The sequence below is a fragment of the Thalassophryne amazonica genome, chromosome 22, assembly GCF_902500255.1.
Source record: "Thalassophryne amazonica chromosome 22, fThaAma1.1, whole genome shotgun sequence".
NCBI lineage: Eukaryota > Metazoa > Chordata > Actinopteri > Batrachoidiformes > Batrachoididae > Thalassophryne > Thalassophryne amazonica.
This window is the reverse complement of record NC_047124.1, coordinates 26,613,312-26,625,991: the sequence shown is the minus strand read 5'-3', so window position 1 is coordinate 26,625,991 and position 12,680 is coordinate 26,613,312. Positions and strand designations below refer to the sequence as shown.

At 39.0% G+C, this 12,680-nt stretch overlaps 1 long non-coding RNA gene across 1 annotated transcript in view; it reads right to left on the bottom strand.

Moving 5' to 3' along the window:
- The window catches only part of LOC117504142, a 110,762-nt gene that overhangs the window by 60,545 nt on the left and 37,537 nt on the right, over positions 1-12,680 (bottom strand). The window contains exon 3 of the long non-coding RNA XR_004558731.1: positions 3,036-3,140. This is a non-coding gene — a long non-coding RNA (uncharacterized LOC117504142). The remainder of the gene's footprint in view (positions 1-3,035; positions 3,141-12,680) is intronic.

Here is a 12,680-nt window from a genome sequence, read left to right as displayed (position 1 = left end):
GCCGTTTTGTGCTTGTCCCACATCCAGACTTTTGATCTTCAATGATAAAAATGAATGGTAAAGAAACGTTTTTTCTATTGTTTTAAAATATCTCTGAATAAAATATCAGTAAAATAATCAAAACATAATTGGGGTATTCAATGTCATACAACTGTTGTGATTTTTTTAAACAAAATGTAGTTGTCCCACACTATTGCTGTAATTTCCACCACAACACTGTAATGTCCCTTTAAACAGTTTGTATGAAAGATTGTTTGGGTAGTTTCTATGGAGATAAACAGTGACATCAGAGCACATGTATATAGCGCCAAATCACAACAAACAGTTGCCCCAAGGCACTTTATATTGTAAGGCAATGGTGTGGTGGAAATTACATTTACAAGGCCAATAGTGCCCGTAGTTAAAGAATCACCCAAGAACTGCTGCTAAAAATCAGTGTATATTTCACATTATATGTTGAGACCACTCACATGGTGTCAGTTGTCATTGTTAATGTTACAGTTGCATTATAGTTTTATAGTTACAGTTTTTACAGGTTACAGGTTTGCCAAAAGGAGAGAGTCTAATGTTTAGGTGTAACTTCAAAAAAAGTACTTTTTCTTGTTGAAAGCTATGAGTTCCCAGTGGTCATTGAATGCAGCATGAACTTTGAACCATGCACATGATTCTCCTTCTGCAAAATAATCCAGCACAGTCTGATGGAGGAAACTCACAGTATTTGTGAAGGAAAACCTGGAATTTTATGAAATACCGCGGAAATAATTGCTCTTTAAAATAAGACAACATGCTGCTTATTTTGCAGAAAACAGTAGAAAACTTTGATACCATGTTTCAATGTCACAGAATTGATCATCTGCGGTACGCTGTCAGAGTTTGTGATTATTTTATTGCTGACAGTAAATTCAAGACGGCAAACGTTGGTTCTTTCGCTGCTGTACGAGAAGCGTCTCCTGAAGGACAAATTAATCCTCACATCAAACGCATGTGGTTCTTTTGTTTAATAAATATACACATTGTTAATTCAGGATTAACAGGAAATAGTTTAAAACATAGCAGCAACTGTAACGCAATTTTGCAGTTGTGCAAAATGTACAGTAATATCCCAAAGTACTTTTCTATGGAATATTAAAGAGATATTTTTTAATTATTAAATTGTAAATTGATTAAATAAATTGCATGTTAAATGCATATACAGATGTTTTCATATGAATAAAATCTAATTCCTTTGTAGGTTTTGAGCTAAATACGCAATTCCATAAAATCAACAAAGAGGAGAAAATTAGTGGGTAATGAATTCATTGTTTTTGTCAAATAACAGGACAGTTTGCCAGAATTAATTCCATTTCAAAGATAAACATGAGTCACCAAGGTGCTTATTTTGTTTCATCTTTAATGATTGGAATGTAGTTGCTATTTGGAGGCTTTTAAAAATTTTCGCAGTTAATTTACAACCTTTTTAACAAAACATGTCTCATATGTTTGCACAATACTGCATTTAAGAAGTATAATCTAATTTTTATATCCAACAGTACCTCAGATTATCAGATGTTTTAATGGTTATGACCTATTTCATAGCCATATTGTCTAAATGATAAATAAATGATAAGGTTACTCATAGGCACTCAATAATTGCCATTAATTTACACAGTTATGAATAATACAGCGCATCCAGAAAATATTCACAATGCTGCACTTCTTCCACATTTTGTTATCTTACAGCCTGATTCCAAAATAGATGAAATTAATTTCCCCTCACACTTCTACACACAGTACCCCATAATGACAATGTGAAAAAAATTGTTTGTTTTTTTTACATATTTGCAAATTTACTAAAAATAAAAACTAAGACATCACATGCACATAAGCATTCACAGCCTTTGCCATGAAGCTCAAAATTGAGCTCAGGTGCATCCTGTTTCCACTGATCATCCTTGAGATGTTTCTACAGCTTAACTGGAGTCCACCTGGGGAAAACTCAGTTGATTGGGCATGATTTGAAAAGACACACATCTGTCTACATATAAGGTCCCACAGTTGACAGTGCATGTCAGAGAATAAACCAAGCATGAAATCAAAGGAATTGTCTGTAGACCTCAGAGACAGGATTGTCTTGAGGTACAAATCTGGGGAAGGGTACAGAAACATTTCTGCTGCTTTGAAGGTCCCAATGAGCACAGTGGCCTCCATCATTCCATAAATGGAAGAAGTTTGGATCCACCAGGACTCTTCCTAGAGCTGGCTACCCGTCTAAACTGAGCAATTAGGGGAGAAGGGCCTTAGTCAGGTAGGTGACCAAGAACCTGATGGTCACTCTGTCAGAGCTCCAGTATTCCTCTGTGGAGAGAGGAGAACCTTCCAGAAGGACAACCATCTCTGCAGCAATCCACCAATCAGACCTGTATGGTAAAAGGCACCTGAAGGACTCTCAGTGTGGAAAAAGTGAAGCACTGTGAATACTTTCCTGGTGCACTGTAAGTGTTTATTTAAGAAGAAGCACCAAAAGCATTCTGTGAACATCTTTGCCTTATGACTCATGTCACTTCAGGAGGCATTGTGGGGCCAAAGTTCTGGCTGCCAGAGTTACACTTACGGTACCCATTGGCATGAAAACACTAAAGGTGATGGCAATCTGACATTTGACCCCAATGACCTTGACCGTCACCCACTTTTGGTAAATTCAACTTTACATAGGCAACTTCAGAATACACCTACAGTACTGTACATACGTGGGCCACGTTTGGTGCATATTGGAGTGGAAAAACTAAAAATTTCACCTTGACCCCAGTGATCTGGAACCCACGAAATGACCTTTGGCAAACGTGATGGGCAATTCCAGAACCTGCCTACATACACACACAAAAAAAGTGGTTCATTTATAACAGGTTCCACTGTCATAAATGAACCACTTTTGATTGTGTGCATCAGGTTTGGTGCAAATTGGAGTAAAACAAAACTGAAACTTAAATTTTATTTTATCATCTTGAACCTAATGACTGATTTTGGCCAGTCATCAGAATGAAAATCAAAATATTTACCTTTGATCCCAATGAACTTGACCTTCGCCCAAACAAACCCTTTCAGGTAATTCTGGGGTTGACCTTCATCCACACGTCAGGTTTAGTGGAACTCGTCCAAAAGACCTGGGAGAAGCAGGAGAACAAACGGACTAATTATGCTCAAATTATAGCATGATACTTTCTTCATTTGTCTCTGAGAGGGGACAACAGAGGACCTGGTCTTTACAAAAAAAAACTGATGTTATGCACCTGCAAATGGGCAAAGTAGGGTATTGCGATCAGTCCTGTGTGTCCGTTTGTCTGTGAACATGATGACTAAAAACAGCTGGGCAGAATTCCACCCAACTTGGTGGGAATATTAGTAGGGAAGATATCTCATGATGTTGAATGCTTGGAGAGCATTTGACAAAGGTCAAAGTTCAGTAGAGTCTGTGATTTGGTAGAATCTGAGATTCTCCCAGTAGAGACTGTGATTGGAATCTCTACTAGTAGAGTCTCCAATCGGAGAATCTACTGGCAGAATCCCATTTGAGACTCCGATCAGAAATTCTACAAGTCGAGTCTCTGACTGGACAATCTGCTACTAGAGTTCCTGTTGATTTACAAGTTCTTATTTTCTTACTGTGATCCCTTCAGCATGGTGTGGTTCTATAATATGAAGCTGATATGACAGAATGACAGCAATACCTTACTGTGGAAATGAGAAAAATATCTATGTCTAGATATCATCTTGTCATGATAATGAATGGCTTAGTAGAATCGGAGTCTCTATAGAGTCTCTGGTAGAATCTCTGATTCTGCTCGTACAGTGTCCGATCAGAGATTCTACTAGTAGATTCTCCAATTCTACCAAATCATATAATCATATATATATATATATATGTGTGTGTGTGTGTGTGTGTGTGTGTGTCCTGGAAGTCAGAAGGATATCTCCACAACCATTAGGGCTAGAGAGATGATCTGAAGTTTATATTGATCAACATGAACTACTGGACATGGATATGTCCCACTGTCCAGAGGACACATCAACCCTCTGATGCATTTTATTCTTGAATGCAATTATTCCAACAAAACTGGTGCATCTGCTCTATAGAAAATACAGCAGAGCTCAACCTGGATTCATACAGTATTTGATCAAAGCTCACCCAAAATCAGAAGTTAGATCCGCAATCAGAAAGTCATGCAGCACACATCTATGGACACAGAGGGAATCCCACAGCCGATATTACGGGAGTACGTATTTCTTTTCGGCAGCAGCAGGTACACAAACTTGGCCAAACTTTGAGCAGCAAAGAAAAATCACGTGGAGGTCACACAGGGTGAAACCGTCTCTTTTTTGTTGTTCTGAAAATGGAGCCTCGGGCGATGCTGTTGGTTTCTCTGTTGGCTGGCTGTGATTTCCAACTGCGTTCCGACTACGGGCAGCAGCTCAGCCAACATAATGAATGTGAGACTTCCAATTGGAGTCTGGCACTGCTTGCAGTCTCCATATTTCTCCGTTGTTCTGACGGCTTCCTGGCTTCCTCCCCTCCCTCTCTGCTTTTCTTTATCCCCCATCTTCTTTGTGTTGCTGTCTCTACTTTTGGATATATTTTTTTGTGCCTCTTAAAAGGACTGAGAGTTACCAGTCTAGTTACCAAGTCTTTTTTGTGTTTATATATATATATATATATATATATATATATATGTGTGTCAACATTTGCATAAAGTCAGTCTTTAAAAGTGTTGTATGATTGTACAAAAACAATCAAAGTTGTGGTGTTTCCTAATAGTGTACTAGGGGAGCTACGACCAATACCTTTGCACCCCCCCCCCCCCCCCAGGACTAAACCAGACCAACTTTTTTAGGTTCCTTAGACCCAAAAACACAATCAGGATGTTCCAAAAATAAAAACTGGCCTTAAGCCAGTTATCCAAGATGGCGTCCAAGGTGCCCGCCAAAATAGGGTTTTTTCACTAAAACACCAATGATTTCTGTCATTGTTAAGTCTATTGTTTGTTCCTACTATGTATTTTAATGATAAGGGTCTATTGGTGGCCATTTTGGACGCCATTTTGAATCTTAAACCCATGAATGAATTTACTTTAGGCAGAAATGAGTTTGCTGTGACCTGCAATGGTCTTCCCATTGAATCTCTGTGATATTTAAGTTGTTTATATGTTGTGTAAAGGTGTTTTACTGAAAAAAAAAAATAAATTTTGGTGGCCATCTTGGATAACTGGCTTGAGTCCAGTTTTTATTTTTAGGAACATCCTGATTGTGTTTTGGGGTCATCTAAGGAACCTAAAACTGATGCTATTCATTTTCCATCAGAGTGGTGTTACAGTGACAAGAGACAAGTTGGCACCAGGTAAGTGGAGCAAAAATAGATGAGAAGTCTATTTTATACAAATACTGAGTGATACGACATGGCGATTGTCAATCCATGTAAAGACAACATGAGTGCAGTGCAGCGTACATTAGTTGGTTGTTGGTTATGTTTATAGTTTTTTATAAAGTTGATGTTTAAACTGTAAAATATCAAGCCTCAATTACATTTCATTGTCATTAGATTTTGATAGAGAAAAGTTAGGAATCCCTGCAATTTTTTATGTATATATTCACAAATATATTGTAATCCTAAATTTTTACTCCCTAATATCAATATTGTACGACGGTGTTTTAGGGCCACATTGAATTTCTTTTTTTTTAGACTTCGAGAATAAAGTCATAATATTACGAGAATAAAGTTGGAATATTACCAGAATAAAGTCGTAATTTTAAGACTTTGAGAATAAAGTCATAATATTACGAGAATAAAGTTGTAATTTTACGAGCATACATTCGTAATTTTACGAGAATAAAGTCATAATATTACAAGAATAAAGTCATAATATAATATTTTGACTTTTTTCTCGTAATATTAGGACTTTTTTCTTGTAATATTACGACTTTTTTCTCATAATATTACGACTTTATTCTCGTAATATTACGACTTTATTCTCGAAGTCCAAAAAAAAAAAAAAATTCAATGTGGCCCTAAAACTCCGTCGTAATATTGGTATCAGCTCCCCAAAAATCTACATCGGTCGGGCCCTAATAATTATGACTGGTTGTGCGGTTAATTGGCCTAACGGTTCATATAAGAAGTTGGTACTGCAGTTTTTCCATTGAGTGGGATGGCAATTTGCCACTACGCTAAGACTGTCGCCTTCACCATGGACATGGACGCACACACACATAGTCCCCTTTCTATATAGAATACCCCATTTTATCCTGCCATCCCTGGAATATCGCAGTCTAGCGCCACGCATGTCATTGACTACCCTGTCGAAGAAAGAAACAAACGGCTTATCTGCTGGTATGAAATCATAAATTAATTAGAATTAATTACGTCAAAAGTCAGCCTTGTGTGTAACTGTTGATCATCCACCCTGCAGCCTATTTCTCCTCACTCTTTCTGGCTCTCCTTCCTCCAGTGCATCTTAATGGCTTTTCATGCCCGGAGCAGATGTCTGCCGCATCTCTCGTATATCTGGCTCGTTCAATAATAACTCATATGACAACACTCTCAGCTATCACACAACCTCCAAACTGTCATTGCGCCACGTCTGTGCCTTTGGGTAGACCAGTTCGCACTGAATAATTTACTCGTAGTAGTCAGTGAGCAGGTTCGCCCAGAGGAACTTCCTGAAAAGTACATGATGTCTACCCCGAGGCGTGTTTCATGGAATAGTGACGCTTTCAGTCACGTTCGATAGCAAAAGATGTGCATCAACTTAATCACCAGTAAATCTGTGTTTGTCGCAGAATGGCTTCAGTAACAAGAATGTCAATTTGAGATGGAAATGTCTCAATACCACAGTTGGACACATTCCACGTTTTGTTGCATGAAGACAAAGTAACTTCATTTCATAATGAAAAAAGTGTCATTTGGGCTTAAGTCAAAGTCTGCGACTCAAGATCTGCAGTTAAAATTTAGCATCACAGCAAAAAATAAGCATGTTGAGCTGTTTTAAGGTTCCCAGTATAGTGTAGTTTTTACCAAAGACAGATAATGTGATGATATGCAAATGCTAGACGATGACTATGTTGTGTATTACTGATAATATTTACTAGATGTTTAGAAGGATAAGAGGATAGAGGATACTCTTTTGCACCGACTAGGTAACAAACCAGATATATTCAAATGTTGCATGCAAAAACAAATGCTGTGTGAAAAATGTATGTTGTTAAAAAAAATCATGACAGGGAATTGAAATTAAGGGTGTAACTTTAAGTTGAGAACTTAATTTGTTTTTTTTTTAAAGAAGAAAATACATTTAAAAATATAATGCAATGCTAAAGTACCCTCGGCCGTATGAGCATTGTGTTCTTTATAATTTGCAGTTGTTTAATTAATAATTACGATCCTACTGTTTTTTTTCGTATAATTTGTACATGTTCCAATCAAATCAAATTTGTTCTTGTGCAAATCAAAGAATATTTGTAGATCACCCTCTGTGCATTTGCAGGTATAAATGAGACAAATTTAACTCCATAGAAATGTAGCTTTGAGTTAGCTGAAGCTGGCATGCATGCTAACGTTCGCAAAATGTCTTGTGAATCACTGCAGAGGCGTTATCAGGTTCCAAAAACATTGTTTTCAGTTTTAGAAGTGTTTATTTCTCACTAGCTTTTACATAATATATGACATAGAGGTTATATTTACACACAAATGAATGAGTTTTGAAGCTAGCTTCTTTTTCCAAGAAGTGATCTCACCACACTTGGGCATTTCTCAAAAATTGTAATTATTAACAACTGCTTTTATTGGTGTAAGATTTGCCATATTTAGAAAGACCACCCACTTGGGGTTGAGAAATTGCCCATTTTATAGTATGTAAGATGACCGCAAACTAGTGTGATTCGAAGCTGTTTCGTTGTTCCTTGAGAACTGTGTGAATTTTGCTTCCTTTTGCCGGCAAAGGAAAAACTGTTGCTTTGGGAATATGATTTTTCTCTGACTTTTCTGTCTTTCTGTCTAACTTTTCACTCTGTCAGTTCCAGCTGACAGTGAGTCGCTGTCTGGCGATCAGCTGACACATCTGTCCATAGCATAATGAGCAAAGCGATCACACATGAATGATGCCTTTCCCCTTATTGTATGTATGTATTTATTTATTTTTCCATGCTTTCTTTCTGTCATGTGGGCTATAACTTATGTGGTGAGCGTGACATTCGCCTGGCTGGCCAGCTGATTACAAAGAGCTCACGGATGTTTGTAGATGGCCCAGTCTGGCTGCATGGTCAGTGCCGTGCATGCTGTGACATGGCTGGGAGCGATCCAAAGGTGATCTTGTTTGTTTGTAATTTTCCCCATGTCATGAGAGCCCACCCACACATGTGCATCGCGGTGGCATGTTGAGAGGTGATGTTCTTCATGGCATGATATGTGTTCTCCAGCTGTGAGTTGCAAGGACACAGCGGTCAGCTGTTCCAGCAAGGACATGTCATCCGTCCAGATGCGATCGCACTCCGGCTACCGTTCGAGCGTTCCCCACCTCAGTCGCACCTCGACAATGTTGGATCATGGTGTGGGGCACACTCGCACACCATTTATTTTGCGGGGGGCGGGGGGGGGGCACCGTACACTTGCATGGTATATGTGTTGCTCAAAAGTTGTCTGCATGTTCTCTACTTTCATGCTGGCTGCTTGCTGGCCCCACCTTTTCTAAGTGCCCCACGAGTGGTGTTGGATGTTTGTGGGTGGCACCTGGACTCCAGCTGAGAGTGGGTCGAATGGCATTTGCACGCCATTCACCGTCATTCGGCTGCTTGTGAAGGCTGTTTCGATTGCACCATTTGGCCAGGGTTTGACGTGGCTGATGATTTTGTGCAGGCCCTCAGCCGCGGCACCGTATGTCTCACCTGTGTTTGACATGCCGTGCAACTGTTGCAAGCATGATCAGATGGCAGTGTGCCCGCCATTCGAATGGGTTTCCGACATGAGTGACACGCGAATGTAGAGTGCATGCGCTTTGCCCAAATGGATATGGAGACTGCTGTACGAGGTGTTCGAGGCAGCTCCGATTTTTCATGAGTGGCATTCCAACCCTTCTGCATGCGGCATTCGGCCTCAATTGTGTTGTGTGTGAAGGGGCCCTAAGAAAATTATTGTCTGCCACGTTGCCATGGTAACAACACCATGATTCCTCCAGATGTCTGCTGTGCTGCACTTGATATTTATTTTGTTATAAATAACCATGGGAGTGGTTTATTTTACCATGACTGTGAATGCAGCGCTGCCTTTTGGCTTGCTTTATTTAATTTTATTTTTCTTAATGTTTTAGGCTGAGCTGCGCACTTTAATGGGTGACTTTTTAATTTTTGCTGATTTGTTTTGGCGGTTTGGGCAAAAGATTGTTCGATATCTTCTGAGTGCCGTTAGTTATGTTGGAAATTCATAAAACTGCTGCTAAGGGAAACTGAGGCAAATACAAAGCTTTACAGCTGTTTTGTGTGTGTGTGTGTGTGTGTGTGTGTGTGTGTGTGTGTGTGTGTGTGTGTGTGTGTGTGTGTGTGTGTGTGTGTGTGTGTGTGTGTGTGTGTGTGTGTGTGTGTGAGAGAGAGAGAGATTTCCACTTTAAAGCTCTGATAACCCTGGACTGAAGGTCAGAAATCTGCAATGCATTTGGCTGCACTTTGATGCTGCCAGAATAAAAATACTGTGTACGTGACACTTTTCACTAAAGAAATAGCAATTTTGTAACATTCAGTACACAATCGATTTGAAATGTCATAAATAATAAGTGTGTGTCTGTGGACAAGATAACTCCAAAATGTCTGGGTGTGGATTTCCTTCAAAATTGGTGGGAATATTACTTGGATAGAAATCTAGAGGTGGTTAGATTTTGGAATAGTTTGGTCAAAAGTTAAAGTCAAGGAAAACAAAACAAAAAAGAACTATTTGTATATCTAAGCAACTAACAGGCTCAGGTGGCTCAAACTTAGTGGGAAAAATAGTTGAATGGCTTTTCAGAGATGACTATATTTTGGAGTAGCTGGGCCAAAGGTCAAGGAAAACATGGTCGAAAAACCACATATTTTTGTACATCTCAACAACCAACAAGCCTCGACGGATTATTATGTCCATCAAAGATGTAATAAAATCAACGGCGTTTATTCATTTATTTATTTGTCTGTCCGTCTGTCTTTTAGCAGGATTACATCAAAACTACTGCACAAATTTTGACAGAATTTACACCACAGATGGGTATTTGTCCATGAAAGACTCCACTAAATTTTGGAGGTGATCCAGATCTGGATTCCAGATCAAGATTTCACTTTATATAATTTGAAGGATTACTTCAAAACTACTTTACGGATTCTCACCACATTTGCACCACAGATAGTTATTAGGGCATGGAAGACTCCACTGCATTTTGGAAGTGATCTGGATCCAGTTCTGGATTCTGGATCAAGATTTCGCTTTATATAAGCTTTGAAGGATTATGTCAAAACTACTTTATGGATTCTCACGACATTTGCACCACAGATAGTTATTAGGGCATGGAAGACTCCACTGAATTTTGGAAGTGATCTGGATCCAGTTCTGGATTCTGGATCAAGATATCCATTTATATAGGCTTTGAAGGATTATGTCAAAACTACTTCACGGCTTCTCACCAAATTAGCGCCACAGATAGATATTAGGGCATGGACGACTCCACTGCATTTTGGAAGTGATCTGGATCCAGTTCTGGATTCTGGATCAAGATTTCCCTTTATATAGGCTTTGAAGGATTATGTCAGAATCACTTTATGGATTCTCACCACAGATACTGTAGATATTAGGGTAAGGAAGACTCCACTGAATTTTGGAAGTGATCTGGATCCAGTTCTGGATTCTGGATCAAGATATCCATTTATATAGGCTTTGAAGGATTATGTCAAAACTACTTCACGGCTTCTCACCAAATTAGCACCACAGATAGTTATTAGGGCATGGAAGACTCCACTGCATTTAGGAAGTGATCTGGATCCAGTTCTGGATTCTGGATCAAGATTTCCCTTTATATAGGCTTTGAAGGATTATGTCAAAACTACTTTATGGATTCTCACCACAGATACAGTAGATACTAGGGCATGGAAGACTCCACTGAATTTTGGAAGTGATCTGGATCCAGTTCTGGATTCTGGATCAAGATTTCCCTTTATACAGGCTTTGAAGGATTATGTCAAAACTACTTCATGGCTTCTCACCAAATTAGCACCACAGATAGTTATTAGGGCATGGAAGACTCCACTGCATTTTGGAAGTGATCTGGATCCAGTCCTGGATTCTGGATCAAGATTTTCCTTTTTATAGGCTTTGAAGGATTATGTCAAAACTACTTTAGGGATTATCACCAAATTAGCGCCACAGATAGATATTAGGGCATGGAAGACTCCACTGCATTTTGGAAGTGATCTGGATCCAGTTCTGGATTCTGGATCAAGATTTCCCTTTATATAGGCTTTGAAGGATTATGTCAGAACTACTTTATGGATTCTCACCACAGATACAGTAGATATTAGGGCAAGGAAGACTCCACTGAATTTTGGAAGTGATCTGGATCCAGTTCTGGATTCTGGATCAAGATATCCATTTATATAGGCTTTGAAGGATTATGTCAAAACTACTTCATGGCTTCTCACCAAATTACCACCACAGATAGTTATTAGGGCATGGAAGACTCCACTGCATTTTGGAAGTGATCTGGATCCAGTCCTGGATTCTGGATCAAGATTTTCCTTTTTATAGGCTTTGAAGGATTATGTCAAAACTACTTTAGGGATTATCACCAAATTAGCGCCACAGATAGATATTAGGGCATGGAAGACTCCACTGCATTTTGGAAGTGATCTGGATCCAGTTCTGGATTCTGGATCAAGGTTTCCCTTTATATAGACTTTGAAGGATTATGTCAGACCTACTTTATGGATTCTCACCACAGATACAGTAGATATTAGGGCAAGGAAGACTCCACTGAATTTTGGAAGTGATCTGGATCCAGTTCTGGATTCTGGATCAAGATATCCATTTATATAGGCTTTCAAGGATTATGTCAAAACTACTTCATGGCTTCTCACCAAATTAGCACCACAGATAGTTATTAGGGCATGGAAGACTCCACTGCATTTAGGAAGTGATTTGGATCCAGTTCTGGATACTGGATCAAGATTTCCCTTTATATAGGCTTTGAAGGATTATGTCAAAACTACTTTATGGATTCTCACCACAGATACAGTAGATATTAGGGCATGGAAGACTCCACTGAATTTTGGAAGTGATCTGGATCCAGTTCTGGATTCTGGATCAAGATTTCCCTTTACACAGGCTTTGAAGGATTATGTCAAAACTACTTCATGGCTTCTCACCAAATTAGCCCCACAGATAGTTATTAGGGCATGGAAGACTCCACTGCATTTTGGAAGTGATCTGGATCCAGTCCTGGATTCTGGATCAAGATCTTCCTTTTTATAGGCTTTGAAGGATTATGTCAAAACTACTTTAGGGATTATCACCAAATTAGTGCCACAGATAGATATTAGGGCATGGAAGACTCCACTGCATTTTGGAAGTGATCTGGATCCAGTTCTGGATTCTGGATCAAGATTTCCCTTTATATAGGCTTTGAAGGATTATGTCAGAACTACTT